General features: G+C 53.3%; 1 long non-coding RNA gene across 3 annotated transcripts; it reads right to left on the reverse strand.

The window, feature by feature from the left end:
* Positions 1-695: 695 nt before the first annotated feature.
* Positions 696-14474, reverse strand: LOC106972308 (uncharacterized). Of its 3 annotated transcripts, XR_003416879.2 has the most exons (7): positions 14287-14474; positions 12455-13007; positions 11174-11480; positions 10460-10892; positions 9371-9431; positions 9019-9207; positions 696-8703 (listed from the first exon to the last, which is right to left on the reverse strand). It is a non-coding gene; the product is annotated as an uncharacterized LOC106972308 (long non-coding RNA). The 3 variants fall into 3 exon arrangements; XR_008295605.1 differs by having other exon boundaries at positions 9371-10892; XR_008295604.1 differs by lacking the exons at positions 9371-9431; positions 10460-10892.
* Positions 14475-14987: the final 513 nt, after the last annotated feature.

Consider the following 14987-nt stretch of genomic DNA (forward strand, 5'->3'; position numbering starts at 1 on the left):
TGACCCAGCATTTCTGCTTCCTATGCTCATAGAAACATCTTCATGACTCTACAAACACATATATGCAGTGTTGTTTATATAGAGGAAAAACTGCATTAGAAGGGGTTGAATTTCAAGTACCTGTCAGTAAGAAACTTATGAAATAGATGATTTTTCATAGACACATAGACAAACTCTATAATTGTTAAATTAGAGAGATCCTAATACCGAAAGACGTTTAAGATGTGCTAAGTCAAAAAGCAAGTTGGAACACAATATCTATGGTACAGTGTTAGAAAGGATGGTGATAATAATAATACTATCTATATTAGTAGGTGCAGAGGAAAAAAAATCTCAGCAACATACACCAAAGTGTTAACAATAGTTTTCTGGCATTGGGGGAGGAGGAAAGGGAGGCACAAATTTATGAGGGATTTCTCATGTTCTAAAGTATATATGTCTATAATATTTGAAGTTTTAAAAGAAATTGTAGTTCGGGGTGCCTGGGTGGCTCAGTCAGTATAGCGTCTGACTCTTGGTTTTGGCCAGTTCCTGGGTTCGAGCCCGGGTCGGGTTCTGTGCTGCCCATACAGAGCCTACTTGGGATTACCTCTTTCCCTCCCTCCCTCTCTCTCTCTCTCTCTCTCTCTCTCTCTGTCTGCCTGTCCCCTGCTTGCACCCTCTCTCTCTCAAAATAAATAAATAACCTTAAAAAAGAAAAAAGAAAAGGAAGATTTGAGCTTCAAATGAAATAAATAAATAAATGAAATGTATTTCTCTAAGAACAAAGACATAAAATAATGATTTGCTTTTTTGAGTGTCTTGAAAGCTAGGGACAGCGTGACAGATGTTGTTTGATTGCCTTTCAGACAGATGTCTTGCGTTCACAAGGTTGTTTAAGAATTCAGACTTATCTCCTTGCTCACTGACCCATAACACAACAGACTAAATGTTTGACATGGGAAAATTCTCTGGGACAAAAGAGCTTATTCAGGCAGACCTAACAGACATGAGCTATCTCATAATCAGCAAAGAGGCAGACCTCGCCGGGCCTGGGCTAGGGGTGGGCAGAAGCTGGGCAGGGGCCGCTGTGGGCTGGGAAGGTGAGTAGCCCTGTTCTCCCAACACCGGCTCGGGTGGCCTTGGCTTTGCTGAAAACAAGCAGCGGGGGCCTGCTGGGGAGGGGCTGGGCCGGTCTGTATGTTGGGGAGCCTGCGTGGGAGGCCTCAGAAGAGAGTCAGGAAGCTGTCGCAGGGAGGAAGGAAGCCATGCACTTCAGAGGCTTCGAGGCTGGAGCAAGCAAAGAGAAAATGCACGGGGCGAAGGTGGGTGGTTGGGGAATTGCACGCCGCCGAAAAGAAGGCCTATTTTAGGAAGAACAGCATAGAACCTGCATCTTGAACTTCACTGGCGTGAGGCAGATTATCTCTGAATCAGATGGTAATCATAATAAATCCCTGATTTACGAGCTGCCTTCCTCTTTTCCAGGTATGTCCCCACCTAATCCTTGGGGATTATTTGATCATCCCAGCCTTCAAGGAACGGAGGCGGGGCCACGACCCTCCTCTGGACAAAGAAACAGAGGATCCCATTCATGATGCACAGCTCCGTCATCCCCCAGTGGGCGGTGCTCCCACCCACGACCCATCTCGGCACACAGTGGCCGTGGGCTTGTTTCTGTCTGAGTCCATTCAGACTCCAGGGGACGCTCTACCGCATATTTTATTGTTATTTTAGGGCATTTGTTTGCGTGACAGCCTCTCTTCGGGGGAGGAGCTGGGAAAGAGCTATTTCCATGTCTCTGTTATATGCAGGCATATCCGCTGCCCCCTTCCTTCTTCAAGGCAACTGGGTGGGCAGGGCACTGGTTTCGTTCCATTGAAGTTCATCAGAAATCTGCTCGTGCATTTCATCAGGAATGCTGAGTTCTTCCCAGAAGAAAATTGCTAACTTCATCACACGCAAAAAAGTTCTGTCCCCTTGCAGTTTGGGGACATTTTTTCTTTTACAGACCATTGGCATGAAGATCGCCAAATGCGTTCATAGAGGAGGGTTGGGGATTGATTCCTCCATGCCCCAAGTCTGTCCAAGGGACCCTACTGCCAAAAGGTGACCCTTTTCAATACTGTCTGCCATGCCGGGCACTGAACTCCTTGCTGCTGGGCACATCAAGATGGCAGGCTCTGGGTAAATATGGTTGCCTCCCCCGGGGGCCTCTCCAAGGGCAAGTGGGTGGAAGGGAGTTTGAACATGGGATGGAAAGAACCTCCTTTCCTTTGCAAAGGTGAACCCCTCAGTTTGTGCAGCCTACTTTATGAAAGTTTGGGGAGACAGATGGGGCCCATCCCATGGAAGTGACAAAGAATGGTCCCTTGACCATTCTGCCAGCAGTCACTCTACTCATCCCACTCACCCCCTTTGCTGATGCCCAGAACCCCACCCTCAACTCCAGCTCCAAAGATATTCCTCCCTCCTTCGTTATGCAAAGCAATGTGCTTAGGACTTCCTACCACCAACCTGGACCCCACAGGGTTTTTTGACTCATAAGTGTGCTCTACCAGATAAAGGGGCACCTTCTCCACATCTGTCCTCTCTTCGGGTCCCTCCCCACTTTTGAGGAAGGAGGTGGGTGAGCAGGTGGACACCTGCTCACCCACCTCCTTCTCTAAGGTGCTGTTTTCTCAGGGTAGGGTCTTGAGGTTTGGGATTTGCAGGAGGAAAGGGCTCTTTGAAGCGAATGAAGCCACTAGACCCTGCACTCAATGGTTGTCCCCTTCCGTCTTCTGTAACGTGCTGAGAATTCAGCTCAGCAGAGGCTGAGGGACAGATGCCAACTGCAAACAGAGAACGGGGCTGATGCCAGCAAGGCTTCAGAATGCCTCCCAATGACCCACCTCTTCGCCCCCACGTCTGGACATGTCACAGACGCAATCCCACATGGATCCTGCTACAGAAGCGAAGAAGGGGAAATGAAATAAATCGAGCATAATTGGACTGTGAGGGAGGAGAGTCACAGAAGTGGTGGGTCTCTGGAATTGGCTAACGTCTCTGCCATGAACCAGAAAGGGGGCTGAAGACAGAGTTGAATGGTGGGATAATTAAACTCAGCTTTAAATTCGTACCCTTGGATCTATAGCTTTGAAATAGAATTTGCCGCTCTGTAAGTTAGATGTTTTAATCAATGTCTTTATTCGGCACCTAATACAACTCAGAAACTGCTGGGGAGGATAAAACAGGAGAAACTGGAGAACGAAAAGTCTCACGCATGCTACCTGTGTGTTCTTCACAGCACCAGGGCACCCACGTGAAGAGCACCCAGGTGGGGAGTAAAGAATGTCAAGGCGGTGACCCCTGAGCAGAGCGATCCTGGGTCACACTGATAGCCAGCAAACGATAGACATTTCCAGTTTAAAAGAAAATAAACAAAAGTAAACCAGAGATGTAAATATTGAGTAGGAGTTAGCTTGAGATGCATGGGTGTTCCGGGCAGAGGGAGCAGGTACAAAGGTATGGGAGTTCCGAGAAAGCAAGGGCCAGGGGCTTCAGGTGGAGACCTCAATGGGCCTGGACCCAAAAGTCCAAGAGGTAGGCAGGTGGGAAAAAGAGGGACCCTGTCACAGAGAGCCTGGTTTGCTGAGGAACTGGGGTTTTATCTAGAAGGTTATTGAGTGTCATTAAGGGGAATTCTGGTGTGGGGTTTGGTCTTTGGAGAATGGCCCGGAAAGGGAGAGTCTGGAGGGGAGCCAGACATTGAGAGGCTAATGTAATAACAGGCAGGAGAAGACAGGGCCTCGGGGAGGAGAGGAGGGAAGATTTGAGAGAGTCTGAGAGGGTTGGACGAGACAGTCAGAGTCAGTGGGGTACATGTGGGAGAGGAGTCAGAGAGGGGGTGGAAAGATCAGAACCTGGGTAGGTGACAGGGCCACATCTCAGAACAGGGAGCAGGTTCTGAGGCACAGACAGTCATCCAAATGATGCCCTGGCTTCTGTGGGTGGGGTTGGGGTGGGCTTTTCTCATCTGCGTTCTGGAACACACCCCAAAGTGCCTCAGAACCGCAGTTGGGCCCTCGGAGTCACGCAAGGACACCCAGATCCCGCTCCAGGGCAGTGAAGGCATCTCCCCGAGTTGCAAAGGACCTTGACCCTGCTATTCTCCCCAGTGGAAATGGCCAGACCAAGGTGAAAGGACATCTTAATCCGCTGTGGAGGGGCCCACACGGTGCTGTCCCAAGCAGTGCGGGCAGCATGTGTAAGGCGTGGGGCTGTCCTGCCATCCCCCAGGCTCTCAGCCCCGGAGGGCTGAGCTCCAGAGGGCTGGGTCCACCCGGGGCCCAGCCCCGCCCGTGGGGGCAAAGAAGGGGTGGCTCGTACTCACACCTCTGCCTTTCAGTTTGCTGGGAGCCAACTTCTGTAGGATTAACAGCTACCATTTCCCAAGCCCGGAGCCAGCGCTTTGGCACATCTGGTTTACGCCCATAGCGACCGGGGCTACGATTACGGATCCCTAGTCACTACTGGCGGTTGCCGTTTGCACCGCGACTCCTCGGGCCATCCCGTGCCCCTCCCACCATCCTTGCCCCGTCGTCCTTCTGTCTGTGGCCCATACAGCCCTCAGGGCCGAGTGCAGTGTCACTTGCTCTGCACCCCAGACCACCGCGACGGTCTCACTCCGGAGCCCACGCTCTGAGTCTTAAAAATAAAAAAAGATTTTAAAAAAAGACATCTTTGGGCACATGGGCCTTTTTGCTTCTCCTCAGGGCTGGAAACAGGGCTCTGCCTCGTTCACCTTTCTCTCTCACGGTGCCCTGTGCACGTCAGGTTCTTCGTGGGCACCTGGAAGGACCTACTGCATGAAGGGAAGAAACTAGTCCTTTGGCTGAGTAGGGGGTCCCCAAAAGGGAGCTGTGGTAGCCTCTGCTCCCCAAACTGGGGCAGTTGACCCCTCAGTGGTTATCGTGTCCAAACCGCAGGTCTCTGCCACAGCCCCAAAGGGACCGGATGGCACATACTGGTCATCCCTCCTCTGGCCACCAGCCCCCTCCTGGGGGGAGATGCCACCACAGCCTCAGGCCCCCTGCAGCAGCAATGCACTCTTCCAGAAGAAAGTTCCTCGTCCTCCTGTCTCTGACCCCATCCTGACCTGAACACCTACCCACAGAGAGGGCCTCACGTGCCTCCTCCTAGGCCCCCGGTGACCCCAACAGCCTTTCCGTGGAGCAAACAGCACCTGGGCTGAGCAGGCCTTACCCAGCCGTCTCAGGTAGGCCCCGGGGACCCTCTTCCACAGCCCCGGTGACCACAGTCCCTGGGATAGATAGTCCCTGCCTTGGGAAACTGCCTGGCCCTCTGCTCCCACTGACAATGGCTCTACCCTGCCCGGTGTATCCCCAGCATCTTTAGCCTGGCCTCCGCTGCCTCCCACCTGCTCCTGCTCCCTACCCTCAACCAGGAAGACACCAGCGCTCCCTCCCTGAACTTTCCCGCTCCCCCTGTGAGGCCTGCCGGCCCAGCTGTCCCTGCGAAGCGCCTGCAGCCACGTCAAGAACTTGGCCTGTTGAGCCAGCCCTAGCCCAGGCCCCGGGGCCTCTCCTCCCACCATTTCTGCTGTAAGCAGCCACGGGCGACCCGTGGAGTCATGAAGCCCGTGTTGCCCGCTTCCCAGGGGCGACAGAAAGCACCTTCTCAGAACACAGTGGCTCTGAATTTCTAGAACCACAGAGTCATCCAGGAAATGAGAAGCAGGGTGCTGAGCATCTGATAGTGAAGATAAGGGTTTGGAGGGGTTGCAGGTTATGGGGAGGGGAGGGTCGGAAAGGATGACAGTTACGCCACTTCTTCTAAAGAAGAGCCCAGAAGGCAGCCTGCAGGGCAGGATAAGTGCGGTCGGGAAGGGGGAGCCCTGCCAAGAGAGCCCCACCAGGACGTACAGGAATACCCCCTCCCTCGAGGCTCTCCTCCATCAGCTGGTGCCCAGCCCAGCCCCTCCCTGCAGCCGGCAGCTTGAGAGGCCCCGGATGTGCAAGCCCTTGGCCTTTGCCCTGCTGTGGCTTTCGGGCACCTGGAGCTGGGGCCTTGCCACTTCCTCAGACTCGGGCGAGGAGGCGTGGCCCTATGCAGCCTTGTCATGCACTTTGGCTTCCCACCAAGGCCATCCAGTCCTCCTGCCTCTTGCCCTGGGCCCATGGACATCACTGCCCTCTTCCCATGCCAAACACCTTCCTGTAGGCCGCCTGGGGTCTGGTGACAGGGGCGGGCCCACGAGCAGGCAAGGGTCATGCTCCTGGGCACACGCACCCGAGACCCAAACCCCTAACAGAGAGGCACATCCGACGTGGGGGGCACACCACCCCCACCAGACTGGGCCACACCCACTCTTGGGGGAGACGGCTAGGTCACCGGCAGCCGCCCTCCGGAAGGAGTAGAGAAGAGACTGCCCTGTTTCACCTGCACCGAGGTTCCGACCCACAGTGCCCCAGGCTGTGAAGTCCAAAGCCAAGCTTACACGGCAGACGGTCAAAGCCCCAGATGGCCCCTCCTCGGGACTCTTTTAGCACAAAGGGAATCAGCCCCACACTGTCACAGAGCACAGGCGGTTCACCACCGGGTACTCACTTCAGACTGTCCCCAGGCTGTCCCTGTACCCCTAGGAAGGGGCTGGAATTATCCAGGGAACTATCCAAGGGAATTCCTTCCCCCTTTGCTGCCATGGACTGGCCAGGGTGTTTCGCAACCAGCCACCGATGACAACGAGCGGGTGGCAGGGGCCACCTCTGCCTTCCCCATGACCCTGGCTGAGATGAGCACAGGGTGGCCTTGAAGGGGGATTCACCCAGAGGGGATGGCCTCAGCTCCCCGATGGAGGTCGTTGGCGGGGAGGCGGGAGCGAGCAGGAGAGGTTACCAGCCACACGCTCAGCAGCTCGGATCTGTGTCACATGGGTTGGCAGAGTTTCTGTCCTCTCCCCCCCACAAACTTCCTTCCTAATTCTCTGCCCAGTGCAAGGGGTTTGGGGGAACATTTCCAACCAACTACAGCCTGAGAAAGCACACGGCAGGGTATACAGCTGATGTGAGTTGCTGGTGAAGAGAACCAGCACTGGAGTGCTGAGTGCTGACCCCTCCTAGCTGAGGGGTCAATTTACTTGAGCTCTCTGAGCCTCAGTTTCCCGAGCTGTCAAATGGTGATAATATCAGTGACCATCTTGCAGTGCTGCTCAGATGACTGAATGAGAAACTCTGTATCATGCACTTAACACGGGGCTTGGCACCTGCCAGGACCTCAATTAACGTGAGCCACTGCTGTTGTCCCGGCTAAGAGTGGCAGCTAAAGAGTCGTGGGCTCCCCACACCCTCCTCATGGAGAACCTGGCTCTCTGCGCAGACCTGCAGGTCAGCACATCAGCAATAACTGCTTTGAGGGTCACTGTCCCCAAAGCTGTCTTATTTCTCCTCCCTCCGTTGGCCTCAGCGTTGAAACTGCCCCATAGAGCGTCAGGCAGCGTCTCAGATCGCAGGACTCTGCACACAGCTGCTGGGAGCAGGGCGCCTGGGTGGCTCAGTGGCTTGAGCGACTGGCTTCGGCTCAGGTCATGATCTCACGGTTCTTGGGTTCAAGCCCCACGTCGGGATCTATGCTGGCAGCGTGAAGTCTGGAAACTGCTTTGGATTTTGTGTCTCCCTCGCTCTCAGCCCCTCCCCTGCTCACGCTCTGTCTCTGTCTCTGTCTTTCAAAACTAAAAAAAATAACTATTAAAAAAATTAAAAAATTATTTAAAAAAAGTAAATATTTAAAAAAACCTGTAGAGCAGGTTGGGGTGTGAGGGGCTAGCACGGGCCTGTTTCGAGGTGTGTTTGGGAGTGGGGCAGAGGGACGACTGGCCTGATTGCCCACAGAACTCCAGATAAGGAGGGGCCCTTGTTGGGTCAGCAACCCGGGCTCCCCCACCCCAGCCCCATGAGGCCCAGCACCCCAACACGTAGGCCTCCTCAGGCCCCCGCATCAACATTTCCTGGCCTTAGTTTCTGCATCTGCAAAGTAGGTACTATCTCTTCAGATCGTGGTTCAGATCAAATGAGACAACACGTACAAACCCCTCCAAACTGTGTCAGGTATGGCTGCTGTATCTGTGTGCTAGGGCCACCATAGCAAAGGACCACGGACGTGGTGGGTGGCCTAAACTACAGAGATTTATGTCTCATGATTCTGAGGCTGGGAGTCCGAGATCAGGATGTCAGCACGGATGGTTTCTTCTAAGGCTTCTCTCCTGGGCTCGTGGTTGGGCATCTTCCTGTTGTGTCTTCACATCGTCTTCCTTCTCTGCATTCTGGGTCCCTAATCAGTTCTTCTTACGAGGACACCAGTCATATTGGATCCGGGTCCACCCTACTGACCTCCTTTTAACTTAACTACCTCTCCAAAGACCCATATCAAAATACGGTTCACATTCGGAGGTCCTGGGGTTAGGACTTCAACATGGAAACTGGGGGGGACACAAGTCAGCCCAGAACAGCTGGTGCTTAGGACACATAGCTATTAATTCCAGTCAGCAAATGCTTTCTCTATGCCAGAAATGCTTCCAGGCTTTTAGAAAGGCATTAAGGAACAAAGCAGACCCAGACCCTTATCTGTGTGGGGCTTCATCCTGGGGGTGGGGAGAAAGGCGCAGACATCACACAGTCAACACAATGAAGGTGAACAGAGTGGTGTCCTGGAAGGTGATCAATTCTATGAAATTAAAAAAAAGGGAGAGCAAGGTGAGAGGACTCCGGAAATAAGGGTTGAAATTTTGAACAGAGTAGTCAAGGTAGGCCTTGTTCAGGCAACATTTGACAAAACCTTCAGTGAGGATTTGATCTGTTATTATTCCTAGGAAATCATAGCAGATTCATTGGGCTGTGAACCCCCTCATCTCTGCTCGCCAGCCCCCCACACCCACAGCTCTAGTATCAGAGAAGAAAAGGTGCCCCTGTGACAAAAGATCTGACTTTGACCCTGGACTCTGTTCCTTGTTAGCTGTGCGATACAAGGCAAGTCACTCACCTTCTCTAAACCTGCGATCCCATACCTTCGGGCCATCACCTCCGTGCGGTGGGGTCAGGGAAGAGGCCCAACCATCCATGGGCCAGGCTGCTCTGGGGCTGGGGTAGGTGCTGAGATTTCAGAAGGAGCTACCAGACTTTGCATAGGAAGAGCTGTGTCTCAGTGAGGACCGTGTTCAGCTGCAGAGAACTGAAAACCAGAGAGTGACAAGGCCTTAAACAAAGAAGAGATTTTTTTTTTTTAAACTCACACAGCAAAGTTAAGTTTGGAGTTGGCAGTCAACACTTGGTGCTGTTGTGTAAGGGTGTCAGCCAGACTCCTTGTCCCTTCCTCCTCCAGCACACTTTAGCACCTGACTTCTCTCCTCATGGGTGGAAGATGGCTGCTGAGCCTCCAGGCATCCAATCTGTCTTCTAGGAAGGCAAAAAGGGATAGGGTGAAGTCAGCAGTCAGAGGTCAAGGGCTGATGAACATGCCAGATGAGTCATTTCTTTTTTTAATATCTCCCCGCCGACTTCCCTCTTATTCCATCGGGCAGAACTGGGTCAACGTGGCCACCACTAACTACAAAGGATCCAAGGAAGCATTTTACCTGGGCACATGGCTATCCCCCAACCCCAGTCAGGGTCCCGCTGGTAGGAAGAAGGGGAAACTAGACATTGGGTAGATGTCTGGCACACTGCTCTCAGCAGAGCTTGGTACGGTGAGGGTGGGTGATGCACCAGACCCCTGCCGAGGCCAGAACTGGAGCCAACAGGCTGGCCCGGGACCACCCCCACCAGCAGCAATGGCCCCAGAACTGGCAGGAGAGTCCAGAGTTGGGAGACAGAGCCTGGGGCCGCGGGTCTAGACAGCCTGCCTGGCATGAGCAGGCCAGGGGTAGGTAGATTTTTTTCCCTTCTCTAACAATGTGCCCTCTCCTCCCATTTACACATGGGGCCCCTGCGGGCCAGCGTCCACGGCTCCCATCCTACAGACTGGCGTCCTCTTACCGCTCACACATACTCGTCACGGGGGCTCCCTGATGCTGTGAGCATGGTACTAATGGGTGAGGGGTGGAGATCACCCCGGATCGCTGCTTCTCAAAGGTCTTCCCTCTCCATTCTGCCAAAGAAGGAATGCGAAGCTGGGAGACGGGGTCTGTGTGCTAGTTTTATTGTTATTCCTTGGGAATCGGGGCCAGCTTGCACTTGCTGAGGCCTTTCGCGGACAGGCCATTCTATATTCCACCAATTCCCAAGGCTGGGACGTACAAGCAAGGCGTTGCGCTGGAAAGGGGATGAAGGCAGTTATGTAGGGAGAGGAACCCCAAAGTCATATTTCAATGGATGCTGCTGCTGGGCATGTGGGCCGCCTAGCAGGCTGCAGGGAAGGTTCTTGCTGCCGTTAGCTTATGCTGAACCATTTATGAAAGGGCACGGGGAGCTCACCCTCACCACACCTTCTCAGGAAGCGCTCCGGAGCCCCCCTGCTCACGCTCATTGTGCTCCATTCCCCAGAAGGTTCCAGCACACCTGCAGTTCAAGAAACGTCCTGACCAGTCTTGCATTTGCAACTGTCTCAGAGACTGTGAAAGCCGGGGCTGGTGGCCCGGGAGGGAAGACCCCAGAGTGGAGAGACATGAGAAGATGGGGCACCAGACAGGACATTCTGGGGACAGGGACTGTGTTAGTGGGCTAAGGCCACCATGACAAGCATCACAGACTGGGAGGCCTGAACAACTGAAATTTATGTCGCCGCCGTCGTGGAGGTTTACAAGTTCAAGATCGTGTCTGCAGGGTTGGTTGCTTCAGAAGCCTCTCTCCTTGGCTTGTAGCTGGCCATCTTCTCCCGTGTCCCTAGATGATCTTCTGTCTGCGGGTGTCCAAGGACTCCTGTCATAATGGATTAGGGCCCACCCTCCTTTTAACATAATTACCTCTTTAAAAATCCTGTCTCCAAATACAGTCACATTGTGAGGTGCTCTAACATGAAACTGGGGGGGGACACAGCTCAGCCCATAAGAAAAACCATCTGATGTGAGTGGGGTGGACACTGTGTGGGAGAGAGTAGGGGACACTGAGGAGGCTGCCCAGCTCCCCGGCCCCCGCTAGTGCCGCCACCTGGGTCCTCCCCGCTCCACCCACAACTCCCAAGGTGCCACTTTGCTCCTTACCTCTCACACCAGCCCCGGCGCCTTCTAAGGCAAGATTAGCTTTTCAAACAACCTCCAAGGCTTAATGTCAGCACCCGCTCTTTGCTTGTGGGGGCTGATGGAGGGACCTTCAGGCAAGGTCAGCAAGGAGGCTGGCACGGGGTGCAGTGGGTGAAGATAGGGCTTTCTGCTTGCTCCTGCCCCAATACCCCAGGAAGGTGCCTGCCCAGGCCTCCGTCCCAGTTGGGTTTGCCCCGTGGCGGTCACAGCTTGCTGGCCCGGGGAATGTTCTGACCTGCCTCTGGCCACGCTGCCAGAGCCCACGGATCTGGAAGGGGAATGAGGAAGCAGAAGAGGAAGCAGTGTCAGGAAGGAGAGGGAGGGGAAGGGCAGGGGCTCCCCCTTCCCTCATGCCTGGCCCCTGCGGGACTGGGGAGCCCATACGAGAGACCGTATCTCTGCTGGGAGCCATACCCCCTGCCCAGCTTAGCCCTGGGTGACCTGCTCTGCCTCTGGTGACCCGGGCAAAGCACACTGTTCCTGCACACACTCGTGCTTTCTGAAATTTGAGGAGGCCAGGGGGTAAGGGGGGGTGGGTCCTGCACAGCCCAGGCCCAGCTGGTCGGGCTAATTTTAGGTTTTTCCCCGGCCTGACAGAGGCCCACTAATCTCCATCTGCCTACAGAATGCACATTGATCAGATGCTGCCTTCACTCATGGTGTCCCGCACACCCAGCCTGCAAGAAAGCACCCTCCTCTATCTAATTTCGATCCCTCTTTTACCTGCCCCGACTCCACCCCTCCAAAGAACGTTGCCTTGACCACCACCTCCCAAAGAGCGCTCTCCTGTCCCAGTGCCTGGGGTAACTGCAGATTTGAAGGCACAGTGGAGCCCTGTGTTCCCAGCACTGGCACGTACCGGGCCCCAAACAAGCACTAGGTAGTGTGGGTGGAATGAATGAATGAATGAATGACCACCTTATTACACAGTGGCATCGTGTGCTGTGTAGAGGCTAGGTCTAAAGTGAGCGAATAAGTTGTGAAGAGCTCAAAGTTTAAATCACCCTTGAAACTCCAACAGGAAGGCATAAATCTCTCGGTAAGTCCAGTGGGACCACATTGCCTCCACAAGACCTGTCTCCTCAGACAACCCCCTCCCACTCCCCACAAAACCTAAGGATAGGGACCTAGTACTCCCCCGACTCCCCAGGGACCCCCAGATGTCTTCCCAAGGTTTTGGGGCTGACAGGTGCTTTGCAGGGATTCTCAGGGTTTATGCAACATGTCCCCCAAAGAACTCACGTCTAGAAATCTTAAAAATAAGAGGCTCTCCATTCTCTTTCATGTTCCTCCAGGGGCTGCTCCTCTGTTGCCATGGCAGCCAGGGCAGGGTCTGGTGGCTCCTCAGAAGGTCCAACCGGCCGAGGATGAAGCCAGTGAGAGGCACAGAGGTGGCCCCAGGGCAGAGAGCAGAAAATGGAAACCTGTCGTGAACAGCCACTATGCCCAAGTTTTAAAGAACCCCGAAGTATAGGGGAAACACTGCACCTTGAGGCACAAGTCCTCGGCTAGAGCCCAAAACTACCAGCCACGAGAGGGCAGCTGTTCGTCTTACCTTACCCAGGTAGTGTTTTCCCCACCTTTTTACTCGACAATTTCCAAACATAGACAACAACGGAAAGAACATACATACAACCACTTGTGAAGCCTCCATCCAGACGCAACAACTGCTGCCCTTTTGCCCTCGTCTCCATCCACCCACCTGTATTTGAAACGTCTGATGACGTGTTGTAGACATGGTGACCCAGCAGCCCTCATTGCCTTACGTGGCATCTCCGAAGAATTGTCCGTTCTCCTGCAGAATCGCAAACCTAGTGTAATGGGTATTTGAATCACAACAACAACAACAGCAACTTGTAACTAATGCTTTTTCTAAGTCAACAAGCTTGGCATGGCTAGGAAAATAAGGGAGGGTCAGTGATTGCGGAGTAAAATCATGCCAACCCAAGCCTGGGTTTGTCCTCAAAAACTTCTCAATCGGGTGCTCATCACAGAAGAACAAGCGAGCTTTTCAGCTCTGCCAGACGTCTACCCAGGAAGCCTCTAGGTATAGAGTTAACAACAAGCCTGGAAGTCATGTATTTTACACTTCCCGGAATAATGTTTCGTGAAACTGGGGCTATTCAACAAATGTATGCTGATCACCTAGCAGGTGCTTAATAAGTCCAAGTGCAAATCGCCTTGGGGAAGTGTCAAATCTTTGGAGCCCACCATCTGGGTCTGCAGGAGGCTGGCTCAGCCTCAGCCAGCCCCAACTGGGCCTCGGAAGAATGGCCTCTACGTACTCAAAGAGGGTCCTTTTGGTCCCATTGGACACCAGGTCTAGTGGCTCTAAGACCTCCTCAGCCATCCCCAATCCTTTCTTTTCTTCGTATCTCATCCCTAATTTATTTGTGGCCAGTATCTATTTTCTCACCATGGGTTAGTCTTACTTCCCCAACCGGAGTCTCTAACACCTTCCCCTCTTCCCGCTGCAGCTCAGAGCTCTTTAGCCAGGGTTCCTTACGGACTCCAGGCGGGCAAAGACCAGAATCACCGCAGAGTCCCTGACTCCTGGCATGCCACGTACTATGCTTAACCCCTTCCAAACTCAATCTCATTTAATCCTCACAAAACCCTACGGCCGAGTCCTAGCATGATCCCCGGTTTATAGATGAGGAAACTGAGGCTCGGAGAGATGAACAGAAGACACACAACCAGTAAGGAGCAGAGGCAGAATCTGAACTGGCCACTCAGGAGCCAAGTCCCAGATTTTTAGCCACTAGGACGTAGGGCAAAGGGGATTGCGTGGGTTCCCATGCCGATGGGTGTGGCTTGGGGTGAGGGAGCAGCCGGTTGAGGCTCAGGTGGACAGAGCCGCTTTGTCACCGTCACCATGGTTCTCTGTTCCGAGCGTGAGTCGTGCATCCTACAGAAAGAGTCCCACAGAGCAAGGGACTCAGTTTCCTCTGCTAGCTTTCCCTCTATAAATACTCAGGACACACGGGCAGTTTTGAGAAGTGCAACTTACTTCTCCCTTATCGTTGCCCCTCCACCCCACCGAGCAACTGTCCCAGGGGAGGGCCTCAACCCACCCATTTGTGTCCCCTGTACAACTTCAGGCATCGCAGTCAGGTTGTGTCCTGAGATCCTGGCATCGTCTCCAGCAGGAAGGGCTTCTCCACAGCAGAGGACCGCAGGTAGAGACCCCACATTCTTCCACAATCTGTAGGACAGCTGTGTGGGTCACAAGGGAGGCCAGAAAAGGAGCAGAGATGGTGGCACCTGAGAGGAGAGAATAAAAGGCTGCCCCAACAGACTCCTCCATTGTTTGACTCATTCGTTACTCAGAAAATGCGAAGAAGGAAACAAAGAGGAGATCTCAGCTCTTTGCCTCAGACAGCCAAACCAAATCTCTTTTTTTGTTTTTTTTTTTCTTTTGAGCAAGAACTTTGTATTTGTACACGAGGAATGGATGCGTAGCAAAGTATGCCATTAGCTTAAAAAACATTAATAAGAACTTGAACTTCCACCTTGGTCTGTGCTCCATCCGCCTGGGGACACTTTAAGATTTCTTGTGGAGGTTAAATCAAGAAAAACATCTGGGTGCCATTCAGCTTCTATAGAGGAAAAAAATCGCCTTGCAAGTCAAGCTATTGCCTTGGAGAAGATGTTCTAAATTACTTGATCTCTGCCTGCCCTCCCTCCAACTTAGCTTTTAACAAAACGTGCTCTCCCCATCCTGTGTAGAAACCCCCTCCAGCCCAGGAAAAAGCAGAACAAAGCCTGAGCAAAG

Source organism: Acinonyx jubatus, chromosome C1 (assembly GCF_027475565.1).
Source record: "Acinonyx jubatus isolate Ajub_Pintada_27869175 chromosome C1, VMU_Ajub_asm_v1.0, whole genome shotgun sequence".
Taxonomy (NCBI): Eukaryota; Metazoa; Chordata; class Mammalia; order Carnivora; family Felidae; genus Acinonyx; species Acinonyx jubatus.